Here is a 13,974-nt window from a genome sequence, read left to right as displayed (position 1 = left end):
TGTCTGAAAAAAAATCTTGAGTTTGTTTTTAAAATACATTTTTGCTGAGTATAGAACTTTAGATCTATATACATACATATATATATTTATTTATTTATTTATCTTTCAGGAACAGTGATACTGCTTTACTGTGTTCTCATTTGCATTTTTCCAACATGCAATCTACTGTTATCCTTATTTCCTTATATCGAAATTGACTTTTTAGCCGGCTACTTTTAAGATGATCTCTTTAACACTGGTTTTAAGCACTTTTATTATGATATACTTTGGTGTAGCTTTATGTTTTCTTATGCTTGAAGTATTTGAGCTTCTTGGGTTTGTGGATTTATTGTTTTTATCAAACTTAGAAAATGGCCATTATTTCTTCAAAGAGTTCTCTCTTCTTTTACTTTGTCCTCTAATTCTGGTATTTTAGTTATGCATATATTAGGCCACTGGATATTGTTCCACTGCCAACTGATGCTATTTATTAAGTCTTCTTTTCCCTCCTTGTTTCAGTTTGGATATAGGTTATTGCTGTGTCCTCAAGATTACTAACCTTTTCTTCTACCAGTTTCTCATCTGTTCTTAGTTTCATCAAGTGTATTTTTTAATAAACATTGTATCTTTCATCTCTACAAGTTATATTTGAATCTTGTTTATATCTTCCCTATCACTCTTTAACATGCTTATGTTTTCTTCTTCTTTATTGAATATATGGAGTCTGTAATAGCCAGGTAATTCTTAAATTGTGGTAAAAAACACATAGTATAAAATTTATCATCTTAACCATTTACAAATATATACTTCAGTAGTATTAAGTATATTCACATTGTTGCAAAAGAGCCCTCCACAACTTTTCCATTGTGCAAATATGAAATTTTATACCCATTAAACAACTCTTCTTTTTTCCCTGCCTGCAGATCCAGGCATCTGCCCTACTACTTTCTGTCTCTACGAATTTGGCTGAAGAACTTTAAACAAATAATGTGTGGTATTTATTCTTTACAGCATTTCCATGAAATAATATCCTCATTCCACATGAAGAATTAAAAACTTTCCAAGAAATTGTAATTATGGATAGGTTACATGATTAGAAAGTACTATACCTAAAACTAGTACAGTAGCTCTCCCTTCTCTCTTATCCACGATTTAGCTTCTCGTGGTTTTTAGTTACCTGTGGTCAACTGCAGTCTGCAAATATTAAATGGAAAATTTCAGAAATAAATAACTCATAAGTTTTAAATTGCTCATCATTCTGGGTAGCATGGTCCTGCCTTTAGGGGGACACAAATCATCCCTTCATCCAATGTGTCCACAGTCCTGGCCCGGTAGTCACTTAGTGACCTTCTCAGTTACCAGGCCGACTGTCTTGGTATCACAGTGCACCTGTGTTCAGGATTCCCTTATTTTACTTAATAATGGCCCCAAAGCCATGTGCATAACTTTTATTACAGTACATTGTTATAATCATTCTATTTGATTATTAGTTACTATTTTTTAATCTCTTACTGTGCCTGATTTATAAGTTAAACTTTATGATAGGTATTTATGTATAGGAAGAAATATAGTATATATAAGGTTTAGTACTGTTTGTGGTTTCAGACACTCGCTGAGGGTTTTGGAACATATTTTCTGTAAGTAAGGAAAGACTACTCCCTATGAGAGTTTTCACTTTTTTTCTGATTTACTTATCAGTATGAAAAAATTTGATTTGAATCTTAGCATTTATTACCTTTTTAAGGGCAGAACAGCTTTGTTTCCAGTTTCTGAAGTCTAAAAATTGCTAATTTTAGCTGTGGAGGAGGCAACTGAGTTATATTTAACTTTGGCATTTGAGAATGGATTTAGACTAGACTTGGCAGGTTTGACCTTAACTCTCTTCATTGTACTTTTTAGGTTTGCAAATCACTATACATTGGTTGATTGAGTCATGTGTCATTAAATAAATCAGCTATGTTAATGTACTTCACAATATGTTTGTACTTTTTAGTGCTAGGAAAGAGTATGGTTTCTATGTTTATGCTCATGTTGGGGTATTGTAGGAGTTGGACTGGTAGAATTCTTAGTTCTGGTCCTTAAATTCATTCCTCTTTGATAGTGCTTTGGTTGGCAAGTTTTTATTTGGTTTGTAAGCATTGTGTTTAATACAGTTGACCCGTAACACTGTGGGTTTAAAGTGTCAGTCCACTTATACCCGGATTTTTTTCCATAAATATATAGTTGACTCTCTATGTTCCCACATTTCACATTTGCAAATTCAACCAACTGCAGATCTAAGATAGTATTTTCAACCAGCAGTTCAGAATTGGCAGATATGGAGGGTCAACAATGTGCATTGTTCCATGCAATTTTATGTAAGGGAGTTGAGGATTGCCATTGTTTATGTAAGGGACTTGAGGATATGTGGATTTTGGTATCCATGGGGGTCCTGGAACCAATCCCTCCTCCCTGCATGTACAGAGGGACTACTTAATTTGGGGGGAGGAGTCAAAAGTTATACACAAATTTTTGATGGGAGACAGGTGGGCACCCTTAACTCCCACACTATTCAAGGGTCAGCAGTATATACACAAAACTGTGAATACAGAGATAGTGAAGACATTGGATTGCTCTTTAAGAAACTAGGGGTAGGAGTGAGGGCACATATGGACAAGTACACAAAAGTCTGTACAGAACAGAATATATATGTAATGGAAACACAGAACAGGATGAGGAATCTTTAATTGGAGGAATTTTGAAGAAACTTGTAGAGATAGCAGAATTTAGGAGGTACTTGAAATCCTCTTCTTTTGGAAAGAGAAAATGTTCACTTTGGCACAAGTAGAAAAGTGTAGGAAATGTGGTATGGTTGAAACATAGGATATATGAGAAAGGTGATGGGCAATAATGTTGGGTAAGTAGGTTAGGATGAAATTTTAGGTGATCTAAATACAATTCTGAAAGGTAGACTCTAGATATGATTCTAAGGGCAGTAGGGAGTGATATAAAGGTTCTTGATAACAACTCGTTCAGAGCCTGAGGAAAGTTACAGAAACTCCTTTTAATAATATGTTATCCACTTTGTCTAATGGTTTTTTTATGTTACATTCCATAAACATAAACCCGATTTCACTAATACTAATGTTTCTGGGTACATTACTAAAGAAATTCAGAAGAACTCTGTACATTATTCATATTGTTATTTATTTAACCTTTATTGAGTTGTGGAATGTTTGGCTAGGTGGTACTGGTGAGAATTGAGTCTGAGAGAACTCAGTAACTTATTCAAAAGCACATAGCTCTTGGTGTCAGAATTTGAATCTAGAACCTAATTCTCCTGATGCTTAGTCTTTTTTTTTTTCTCTGCTCTAGTTCCTCTACTGCATGTTATAATTTACTGGGTACTTAGTGAGGCACAAAGGAGGAAAGATGCCTCTTTCTTTGCTTAAGAGTTTTTACATATGATCGAATAACATGTATGTCTGTAATACTTTACACTTTATTTTAAATGCAAGATTTATCACTATAGGTCAGTGCTGAGAGAGACATCAGGCTTCAACATTTTTTAGTCCAAATGAACACTTATAAGAAACTTCATCTTAGAAGAAGTTGTATTTGATCTGAGTTAGAAGGATGAATGGGTGGAGAAAGGAAATGGGAATACAGCACCAGCAAACTGTCAGAAGTGGACATAAATTGTTTTCCGAGCATAATGTAAATCATGGCAGAACAGATAAACTTGTTTTAGAATAATGAGAAAAGTATTTTGCAACATGTGTATTATTTGATAGTTTTTTTCTGACATAGGGAATGGATACAAACCTGATGATATCTTCTGCTACAGTTGTGCAAAGAATACCCCTCTATGGTGTGTAGTCTGTAATTTATCCCAGAAATGCTTACAAGCATATTATCTTAATTTTCTTAAAAAAAAAAATTCGGACTTTTGGCAAGATGGAGGTATAGGTGGACGCACTGTACCTCCACGCACAACCAAGATTAGAACAACAACAATTTAGAAGCAGAATAACACCCAGAACTGATAGAGAATTTATCTGAATGGAAGTTGGAAAGCCAAGAAGTTGAAGTAGACCCATTCATCCAGACCGGTAGGAGGGGCGGAGAGGAGCAGCCGGGCGTGAATCGCAGCACGGAGTACAGGGAGAACTGGGCACATAAGGCAACCGGGAGTGCGCAAGGCATCTGGGGCGCACAAGATCACAGCAGGTGGACCCTGAGTAGCAAATGGCAACTGGCAGACCCAGTGAGGCGGTGTTTGTGGACCAGGGCAGAGTGTGCAACCCGAGGTCCCAGGAGAATGGAGCTACTGCCATTGTTCCCTCCTGCCCCCGCCCTCACCCCCACATACAACATCACAATCTAGGGACTCAGTGCCCAGCCCCAGTGAACACCTAAGGCTCTGCCCCTCACCATAACAGGAGCGACCAGACCAAAAAAAAAAAAAAGAGAGAGAGAGAGAGAGAAACATGTCTCAAACAGAAGAACAGATCAATGCCCCAGGACTCATCCTTTTGAGTGACCAAGAGATAGCCAATCTATCAGATGTACAGTTCAAAACACTGGTGATCTAGAAGCTCACAGAATTGGTTGATTTTGGGCACAAATTAAATGAAAAAATGCAGGTTACCATAAAAGAGATGAAGAAAAGGGCATGGAGAACCAATAGTGATGGGAAGGAAACTGGGACTCAAAACAACAGAGGGGACCAGAAGGAACAAAAAAACAACCAAACAGGAAAGAATAGAGAAATAAGAATTAAAAAAAAAAAACGAGGAGAAGCTTAGGAACCTCCAGGACATCTTTAAACGTTCCAACATCCGAATTATAGGGGTACCAGAAGGGGAAGAGGAAGAGCAACAGACTGAAAATGTATTTGAACAAATAATAAAGGAGAGCTTCCCCATTCTGGCAAAGGAAATAGACTTCCAGGAAATCCAGGAAGCTCAGAGAGCCCCAAAGAAGTTGGACCCAAGAAGGAACACACCTAGGAGCATCATAATTACATTAGCCAAGGTAAAAATGAAGGAGAGAATCCTAGAAGCAGCAAGAGATAAGGGGACAGTCACCTACAAAGGAGTTCCCATCAGACTGTCAGCTGATTTCTCAAAAGAGACCTTGCAGGCAAGAAGGGGCTGGAAAGAAGTATTCCAAGTCATGAAAGACAAGGACCTATATCCCAGATTGCTCTATCCAGCAAAGCTTTCATTTAGAATGGAAGGGCAGATAAAGTGCTTCTCAGATTAGGTCAAGTTAAAGGAGTTCATCATCACCAAGCCCTTATTTTATGAAATGTTAAAGGGACTTATCTAAGAAAAGAAGATAAAAAAAACATGTATAGTAAAAGGACAGCAAACTCACAATTACTAACAACCACACCTAAAAGCAAAACCAAAAGAAACTAAGCAAACAACTAGAACAGGAACAGAACCACAGACATGGAGATCACATGGAGGATTAGCAACAGGGGAGTAGGAGGAGGAGAGGGGGGGAAAAGGTACAGAGAATAAGTAGCATAGAATGTAGGTTGAAAACAGATAGGGGGAGGGTAAGAATAGTATGGGAAATGTAGAAGCTAAAGAACTTATAAGTATGACACATGGACATGACTAAAGGGGGGGATGTGGGTGGGAGAGGGTGTACAGGGTGGAGGGGAGTGAAGGGGGAAAATGGGACAACTGTAATAGCATAATCAATAAAATATATTTAAAAAAATCACGATTCCCAGTCAGGGCACATGCCTTGGTTGCAGGCCAGGGCCCCCAGCAACTGCACATTGATGTTTTTCTCTCTCTTTCTCCCTTCCTTCCCTCTGTAAAAATAAATAAATAAAATCTTAAGAAAAAAATCAAATCATCTCATTGGTTAGAGTGTTGTCCAGATATGCCAAGGTTCCATCCCCCATCAAGGCATGTATAAAAATCAACCAATGAATACATAAATAAGTGGAAAAAATTGCTGTTTCTTTCTCCCCTTGTCTCTCCCTCTCTCACTCATTGATAATAAAAAATAAATTCTTGAAAACCAAGTAGACACACCATATGCTAATATCACTGAGACCTCTACAGTTAGAAGTTCAATATTTTGTTGTCATCAAATAAATACATGTAGCTTGAAGCTCTAGAGTTAGCCTTGTGATCCTCAGTATTTTGGGCGAGGAAGAAGAGAGAAAAGATTCCAGACACAACATAATTTGGAAAATGGAGATGGGATGTTGGACACCACTGAAGTCCGTGGACAATGCTTGTTTCTCTAATTATCTCAGAAAACATTTTCCTGTGAGTATAATCAATGATTGTGTCAAACCCAGTAAATAACACTCTTTGTACAAGATATTTCTTTTTAAAACATTTTTTAAAAACCCATTTATTTAGCCCTGGCTGTATTTATTTAGCTCAGTGGATTGGGCTCAGGCCTGTGAACCAAAGGGTCATTGGTTTGACTCCCAGTCAGGGCACATGCCTAGACTGCAGGCTTGGTCCACATTAGGGGGCATGCTAGAGGCAACCACACATTGATGTTTCTTTCCCTCTCTCCTTCCCCTCTCTCTAAACACAAATAAATAAAAAATATTAAAAAAAAAAGAATACCCCTCTATATTACTCTATTTGTAGTGAAATTCTATAAGGCAGACTTAACATACTATATCTTTGTAGTCATCTTTTCCTTCTCTCCTGATTTTTGAGATCATAAATGCATTTTGTGTGAACCTTGCACTGTAAAGAATAACTTCAGATGTTTTGACAAGGTATGATGATTAAAGCAGTGTCAAAGAGAGAATTACCCATAGGCTTATTTTATGAAGCAACATTATCCTAATTCCAAAACTAGATAAAGACACTACAAAGAAAGAAACTTATAGGACAATATCCCTGATGAACATAGATGCTAAAATCCTCAACAAAATATTAGCAAACCGGATCCAGCAATACATTAAAAAGATCATACACCATGATCAAATGGGATTTATTCAGATGGAAGGTTGATACAATATCTGCAAGTCAATAAATGTGACATACCACATAAATAAAATGAAGGGTAAAACTACATGATCATATCAATAGATGCAAGAGAAGCATTTGATAAAATCCAGCACCCATTTATGATAAAAACTCTCAGCAGAGTGGGAATAGAGGGAACATACCTCAACGTAACAAAGGTCATATAAGACAAACCCACAGCAACATCATATTCAATGAGTAAAAACTATAAGCATTTCCCATAAGATTGGGAACAAGACGAGACTTCCGGCAAGATGGAGGAATAGGTGGACGCACCGTACCTCCTCGCACAACCAAGATTAGAACAACAATAAAATACAGTCAGCATAACACCCAGAACCGACGGGATTCATCTGAATGGAAGTCGGACAGCCAAGAAGTTGAAGTAGACCCGTACATCCAGACTGGTAGGAGACAACGAGCCGAGCGGGCGCGGGGCTGGCGCGGGTCAGCAGCGCACGGAGGTCGGGGGAAATTTGGCGCGGAATCGGCGCGACAACCATCGGGGCGCAGGAACGCAGCGGTGGACCCTGAGTACGCAAGCTGCGGCTGCCGGACCCAGTGGGGGCAGCGATTGTGGACCAGGGCAGAGCTCGCAGCCCAGGAGCCCGGGAAAGGTCTGGGCCCAGGAGAATTGAACTGCCGCCATTGATTCCCTCCCGCCCGGCCCCCCACATATAACGTCACAATCTAGCGACTGGGGTGCCCAGCCCCGGTGAACACCTAAGGCTCCGCCCCCCACCTTAACAAGAGCGACCAGACCGGAAAGGAGAGAGACAGGGAAAGACATAAGACATGTGTGCAACAGAGCAGATCAGTCCCCCAGGACTCATCCTTTTGAGCGACCAAGAAATAGCCAATCAGATGCACAGTTCAAAACGCTGGTGATTAGAAAGCTCACGGAATTGGTTGATTTTGGGCGCAATTTAGATGAAAGGATGCAGGTTACCATAAAAGAGATGCAGGAAGATACGCGGAGGAGAGCCAATAGAGAAAGGAAGGAATCTGAGTCTCAAAACAATACAGTGGACCAGAAGGAAGATAGAATCAACCAAGCAGGAAAGCATGATGAAATAAGAATTAAAAAAATCGAGGAGAGCCTTGGGAACATCCAGGACACCTTTAAACGTTCCAACATTCGAATTATAGGGGGTACCAGAAGGGGAGGAACAACAAGTGGAAAAGTTATTTGAACAAATAATAAAGGAGAACTTCCCCAATCTGGCAAAGGAAACAGTCTTCCAAGAAATCCAAGAAGCTCAGAGAGCCCCAAAGAAGTTGGACCCAAGAAGAAACACACCAAGGCACATCATAATTACATTAGCCAAGGTAAAAACGAAGGAGAGAATCCTAGAAGCAGCAAGAGATAAGGGGACAGTAACCTACAAAGGAGTTCCCATCAGACTGTCAGCTGATTTTTCCAAAGAGACCTTACAGGCAAGAAGGGGCTGGAAAGAAATATTCCAAGTCATGAAAGACAAGGACCTACATCCCAGATTGCTCTATCCAGCAAAGCTGTCATTTAGAATGGAAGGGAAGATAAAGTGCTTTTCAGATAAGGTCAAATTAAAGGAGTTCATCATCACCAAGCCCTTATTTTATGAAATGCTAAAGGGACTTATCTAAGAAAAGAAGATAAAGAAAAAGACATGTATAGTAAAAGGACAGCAAACTCACAATTATTAACAATTACACCTAAAGCAAAACCAAAAGAAACTAAGTAAACAACTAGAACAGGAACAGAACCACAGAAATGGAGGGCACATGGAGGGCTAGCAACAGGGGGGGGGGTGGGAGGAGGGGAGGGGGGGAAAGGTATAGAGAATAAGTAGCATAGAATGTAGGTTGAAAATAGATAGGGGGAGGGCAAGAATAGTACGGGAAAGGTAGAAGCTAAAGAACTCATAAGAATTGCACATGGAAGTGAACTAAAGGGGGGGGAATGCGGGTGGGAGAGGGTGTACAGGGTGGAGGGGAGGGAAGGGGGGAAAAGGGACAAATGTAATAGCATAATCAATAAATTAAAAAAAAACGAAAAAAAAAGATTGGGAACAAGACAAGGATATTTTCTATCATCTCTCTTATTTAACATAGTACTAGAAGTCCTAGCCTCAAGCAGTCAGATGAAAAGAAAAAAATTAAGTGCATCCAAATTGGAAGGAGGAAGTAAAACTCATTATGTAGAGGTGACATGATACTGTATATAATAGAGAACCCTAAAGATTCAAGTAAAAAACTACTGAAAGTGATAAATGAATTCAGTAAATAGCAAGATACAAAATAAATATCCAGAAATCAGTTGTGTCTTTATGCACCAACAATGAACTGTCAGAAAGGGAAACTAAGGAAACAACCCATTCACAATTGCTTCAAAAAGAATAAAATACCTATGAGTAAGTTAAACCAAGGATGTAAAAGACCTGTACTCAGAAAATTGTAAGACACTGAAGAAAGAAATTGAGCCCTGGCTCATGTGGCTCAGTGGATTGAACTCCAGCCTGCAAACTCCAGGCTTGCCAATTTGATTCCCTGTCAGGACACATGCCAGGGGCACGTGAGAGGCAACCACAAATTGATGTTTTTCTCCGTCTTTTTCTCCCTCCCTTCCCCTCTCTCTAAAAATAAATAAATAAAATCTTTTTTTAAAAAGGAAAGAAACTGAAGAAGATGCAAATAAGTGGAAGTATATCCTATGTTAATGAATAGGAAGAATTAACATTATTAAAATGTCCATACTACCCAAATCCATCTATAGATTCAAAGCCATTCCTATCAAAATACCAATGGTGTGTTTCACAGAACTAGAACCATAAATTTATATGGAACCACAAAAGACCCAAAATAGCCACGGCAACCTTGAGAAAGAAGAATAAAGTTGGAGGAATTACGCTACCTGATACCAAACTATACCACAAAGCCATAGTAATCAAAACAGCATAAGTACAGACATGGAGAGCCCAGAAATAAATCCACACCTTTATTGTCAATATTTGACAAAGAAGGCAAAAACATACATTGGGGTAAAGGTAGTCTATTCAGTAAATGGTGTTGGGAAAACTGGACAGATATGTACAAAAAATTAAACTAGAACACCTTATTATACCATATGCAGGAATAAATTCAAAAGCGGATTAAAGACTTAAATATTAGGCTCCAAACCATAAAAATCCCAGAAGAAAGGCAGTAAAATCTCAGACATTTCTCACAGCAATTTTTTTTTCTTATATATCTCCTAGGCAAGGAAAACAAAAGAAAAAATAAACAAATGGGACTACATCAAACTAAAAAGTTTTTACACAGCAAAGCAAACAATAAACAAAATAAAAAGACAGTCCATGGGATGGGAGAATATATTTTCCAACGATATCTCTGATAAAGGGTTTATACCCAAAATTTATAAAGAAGTTATACAACTCAATACCAGGATTGTTTGGATTACAAACAATCCAATTAAAAATTGAGCAAAGGACCTGAATAGGCACTTCTCCAAGGAGGACATACAGTTAGCCATTAGACATGTGGAAAGATGCTCACTGTCACTAATCAGAGAAATCCAAATTAAAATTACAGTGAAATATCACCTCATACCTGTCAGAATGGCTGTCATCAATAAATCCACAAACAACAAGTGTTGGCGAGGATGTGGAGCAGGGAACCGTCATGCACTGTTGGTGCAGCCACTGTGGAAAGCAGTATGGAGTTACCTCACAAAATTAAAAAATAGAACTGCCTTATGACCTAGCGATTCCACTTCTGGAAATATATCTGAAGAAACCCAAATAATTTGAAAGAATATATACACCATTATTTAGAATAGCCAAGATTTGGAAGCAACCTAGGTGTCCATTAGTAGATGAGGGGGTGAAAAATATGTGGTATATTTACACAATGGAGTACTACTCGGCCATAAAAAATAAATGAGGAAATCTTACCCTTTGCAACAGCATGGATGGATCTAGAGAGCATTATGGTAAGTGAAATAAGCCAGTCAGAGAAAGACAAGTAGTAATGGATTTCACTCATATGTAGAACCTAATAAACAAACTAACAAAATAGAAACAGACCCATAGAGAACACACTGACAGATGTCAGAGAGTATGGGGTTGTGGGAATGGGTAAAAAAGGGGAAAGGATTAAGCAAAACAAAAACAACAACAAAAAAGACTCACAGGCACAGATACCAGTGTGGTGATTATCAGAGGTAAGGGGGGAGTGGAGGAAAACTAGAAGAGCGTATGGGGGGACAGATGGTGATGGACACACAATACCATGTATAAATGATGTATTATAGAATCATATACCTGAAACTATATAATTATATTAACCAATGTCACTACAATGAATGCAGTAAAAAATAAAATAAAATGTAAAAATACCTCAAATATTCTTGGTTATTTTTGTACAAAATTTAAAAACAGCAAAAAGAGATAATTAAAGTAATGTCTATAATAAGGTTTAAATGTTATATCTGCAGTTACCTCTGTAGTTTTATTATTGGGTCATTTCCATACCTTAATACCCATCTATCTGTCAGAATGGTTGATTGAAAAAGATTGAGAATCTCTGTTCATGGTACCCAATAAGCTTTCTTTGCTACTTTTTTAGTGTAAATTAACTTCAATGTCATAATTTAGCATTAAAAGTTACATAACACGAACTAGAATAATAGAGATTATAAACCTGTATTTCTGAACTGTCAGAATGAAAGAAATTGGAAAAGCTTTAGGAATAATCTTTATTCATAAAATCATTTGTTGATTTATTACTTTTTTTATACTTGTGAAGTTTGCGTGTCTTCAAGTGCATTTTGTCATGTCTGATTCAGAAATCTATCTCATCATGCTGTAGAAACATTTAAAAATAGGTATGAGCCACTTGGTGTCACAGAAGTGTTGTTGACATAGTGGAAAAACTATTAAATGAGTTTTGCAGGGCAAACTTTACCATTACTAATGAAAGGTGTTTTTCTATTTTTAAAAAACAAAAGTGACTGAATTTTTATTTTTATAAATTCAAATAAATATAATTGAAATATTTAGAACATATTATATGCCTAGTGTACTATTATAGTTGATTTTTGAAGTTATTAACATAAGGGTGTTAAAAAAAATTTTAACTTCCACCCTGGCTGGTGTGGCTCAGTAGACTGAGCGCTGACCTGCAAACCAAAGGGTTAGAGGCTCCATTTCCAGTCGGAGTACATGCCTGGGTTGTGGGTCAGGTCCCCAGTAGGGGGCATGTGTGAGAGGTAACCACACATTGATGTTTCTCTCCCTCTCTGCTTCCCTTCCCCTCTCTCTAAAAGTAAATAAATAAAATCTTAAAATTTTTTTAACTTCCAAGGTGAAATTATTTTTAAAAGAAAGGGTTTATTAGGCAATTGGTAGCAAAAAAAAAAAAAAAGACAACAAAGAAGATTGGTTTTGGGCATGGAGTCTAAACCACCACCAGCGTGGGTAGGGAGGAAAGACAACATGTCCTGTCAGTCATTCCTGGAGTTTTGCAAGGGTTTTTATACATCAAGCAGGAGGGAAGAAAGATGTAAATCGTTTGAAAGGATTTACCATTTTAATTATAGATAAAGAGGATAGGAGAAGTTGAAATGGCGCTAGTTGTAGGTGCAGCAGAATCTGTGAGAAGGATGTATCTACTTTTGTGAATTAACTGTGGACAGCAGATTGGAAGGTTCTTGTGTGAATAAGAAATGGAGACTTCTGGGTTTCTAGGGTCCCTGGCTTTTCTCTTTTGGATAATCCTGGAAATAGCCACCTGGAAATTAATTCTAAATTTCAACAGAAATACAGAAATGTGAGCAGTCTCTTGTCAGAGCTGATCTACAACTATTAACTGAATGTTGTATCACTAAGTTAAGTTTAACTTAGAACATCTCAGAATTGTTTTTTTTTATTAGATTTTATTTATTTATTTTTAGAGAGGGAAGGGAGGGAGAGAGAGAGAGAAACACCAATGTGCGGTTCTGGGGGTCATGGCCTGCAACCCAGGCATGTACCCTGACTGGGAATCGAACCTGCAACACTTTGGTTCGCAGCCCACCCTCAATCTACTGAGCTACGCCAGCCAGGGCTTCAGAATTGTTTTCTTATCAAGAGATGGATGGGTACAGTTATTCATATTGTACAAGTGAAAGCAACTGATGTCCAATAGATTTAAGTGACTCCTTCAATATTACATATTAGATAGAGGGAGACAGTATTTGAACCCAGGTCTGTGGACTGTTCTTCTCCTCTAAGAAATGGTAGGGCATTTTTTCAGGAATTTCAAGACAGTTTGCTTAAATTTGATCAATTGAAGATGGAATTAGTATCTTAGGAAAGGTAATAAAATAATCTGATATATAACACTATAAAAAATTCAGGCATTAAATAAGTAAATTCTGCCTTTAATTTTACAGGTTGATCATTCCAACATTTGAACTTGCTAATCATAATTATTATATTTGAATCTTGATATGCACCCAAGAATGATACGTAAACATCTGGTATTATGTTGAGTCTGGTCAAATTGTATAGTGGTAGAATCTCTCCATTTACAGATCTGCATGTGCTAGGATCAGCTCAGCAGGGTGCTTTACGTCCAGGATTTCCCTGAGATGCTGGTGGCCTTGAGTGATCCTGGTTTATAATGAGTTCTGGGGAAAGTACCTATTGTTTGAACCTTAGGCTCATCCTTAATACACCAGCGATGCCCTCTATCCAGCCTGGTGATAAAACTAGAAAAGTATTACTGGAATCAGTCTGGAATTAATTCTCTCTAGGAATTATTTCTTCTCTAAAAACTGTTTAGACAAACACAAAAAGATGTTTATGAAATGGTCTGTGGTAAATTTCTAAATATTAGCAATCCATGATATCTGGGAAGTCCTTCATGTTAATTTTCCTATGTAATGAGCTATAATATTGGCTTAGTATTTAATATAAATTAATTAGATTTCTCTAGTTATTTGATTTTAGTTCAATTTTGTGTTTACTGAGCA

At 37.6% G+C, this 13,974-nt stretch overlaps 1 protein-coding gene across 2 annotated transcripts in view; it reads left to right on the top strand.

Annotated features, from left to right (window-relative positions):
* PHTF2 (putative homeodomain transcription factor 2) overlaps positions 1–13,974 on the top strand; it is a 133,426-nt gene that overhangs the window by 7,959 nt on the left and 111,493 nt on the right. The window lies entirely within an intron of this gene.

This window comes from Phyllostomus hastatus, unplaced genomic scaffold, assembly GCF_019186645.2.
Source record: "Phyllostomus hastatus isolate PE091 unplaced genomic scaffold, TTU_PhHast_1.1 phas_scaffold_78, whole genome shotgun sequence".
Taxonomy (NCBI): Eukaryota; Metazoa; Chordata; class Mammalia; order Chiroptera; family Phyllostomidae; genus Phyllostomus; species Phyllostomus hastatus.
The sequence above is the reverse complement of the archived record's forward strand: the minus strand, read 5'-3'. Positions and strand labels throughout refer to the sequence as shown.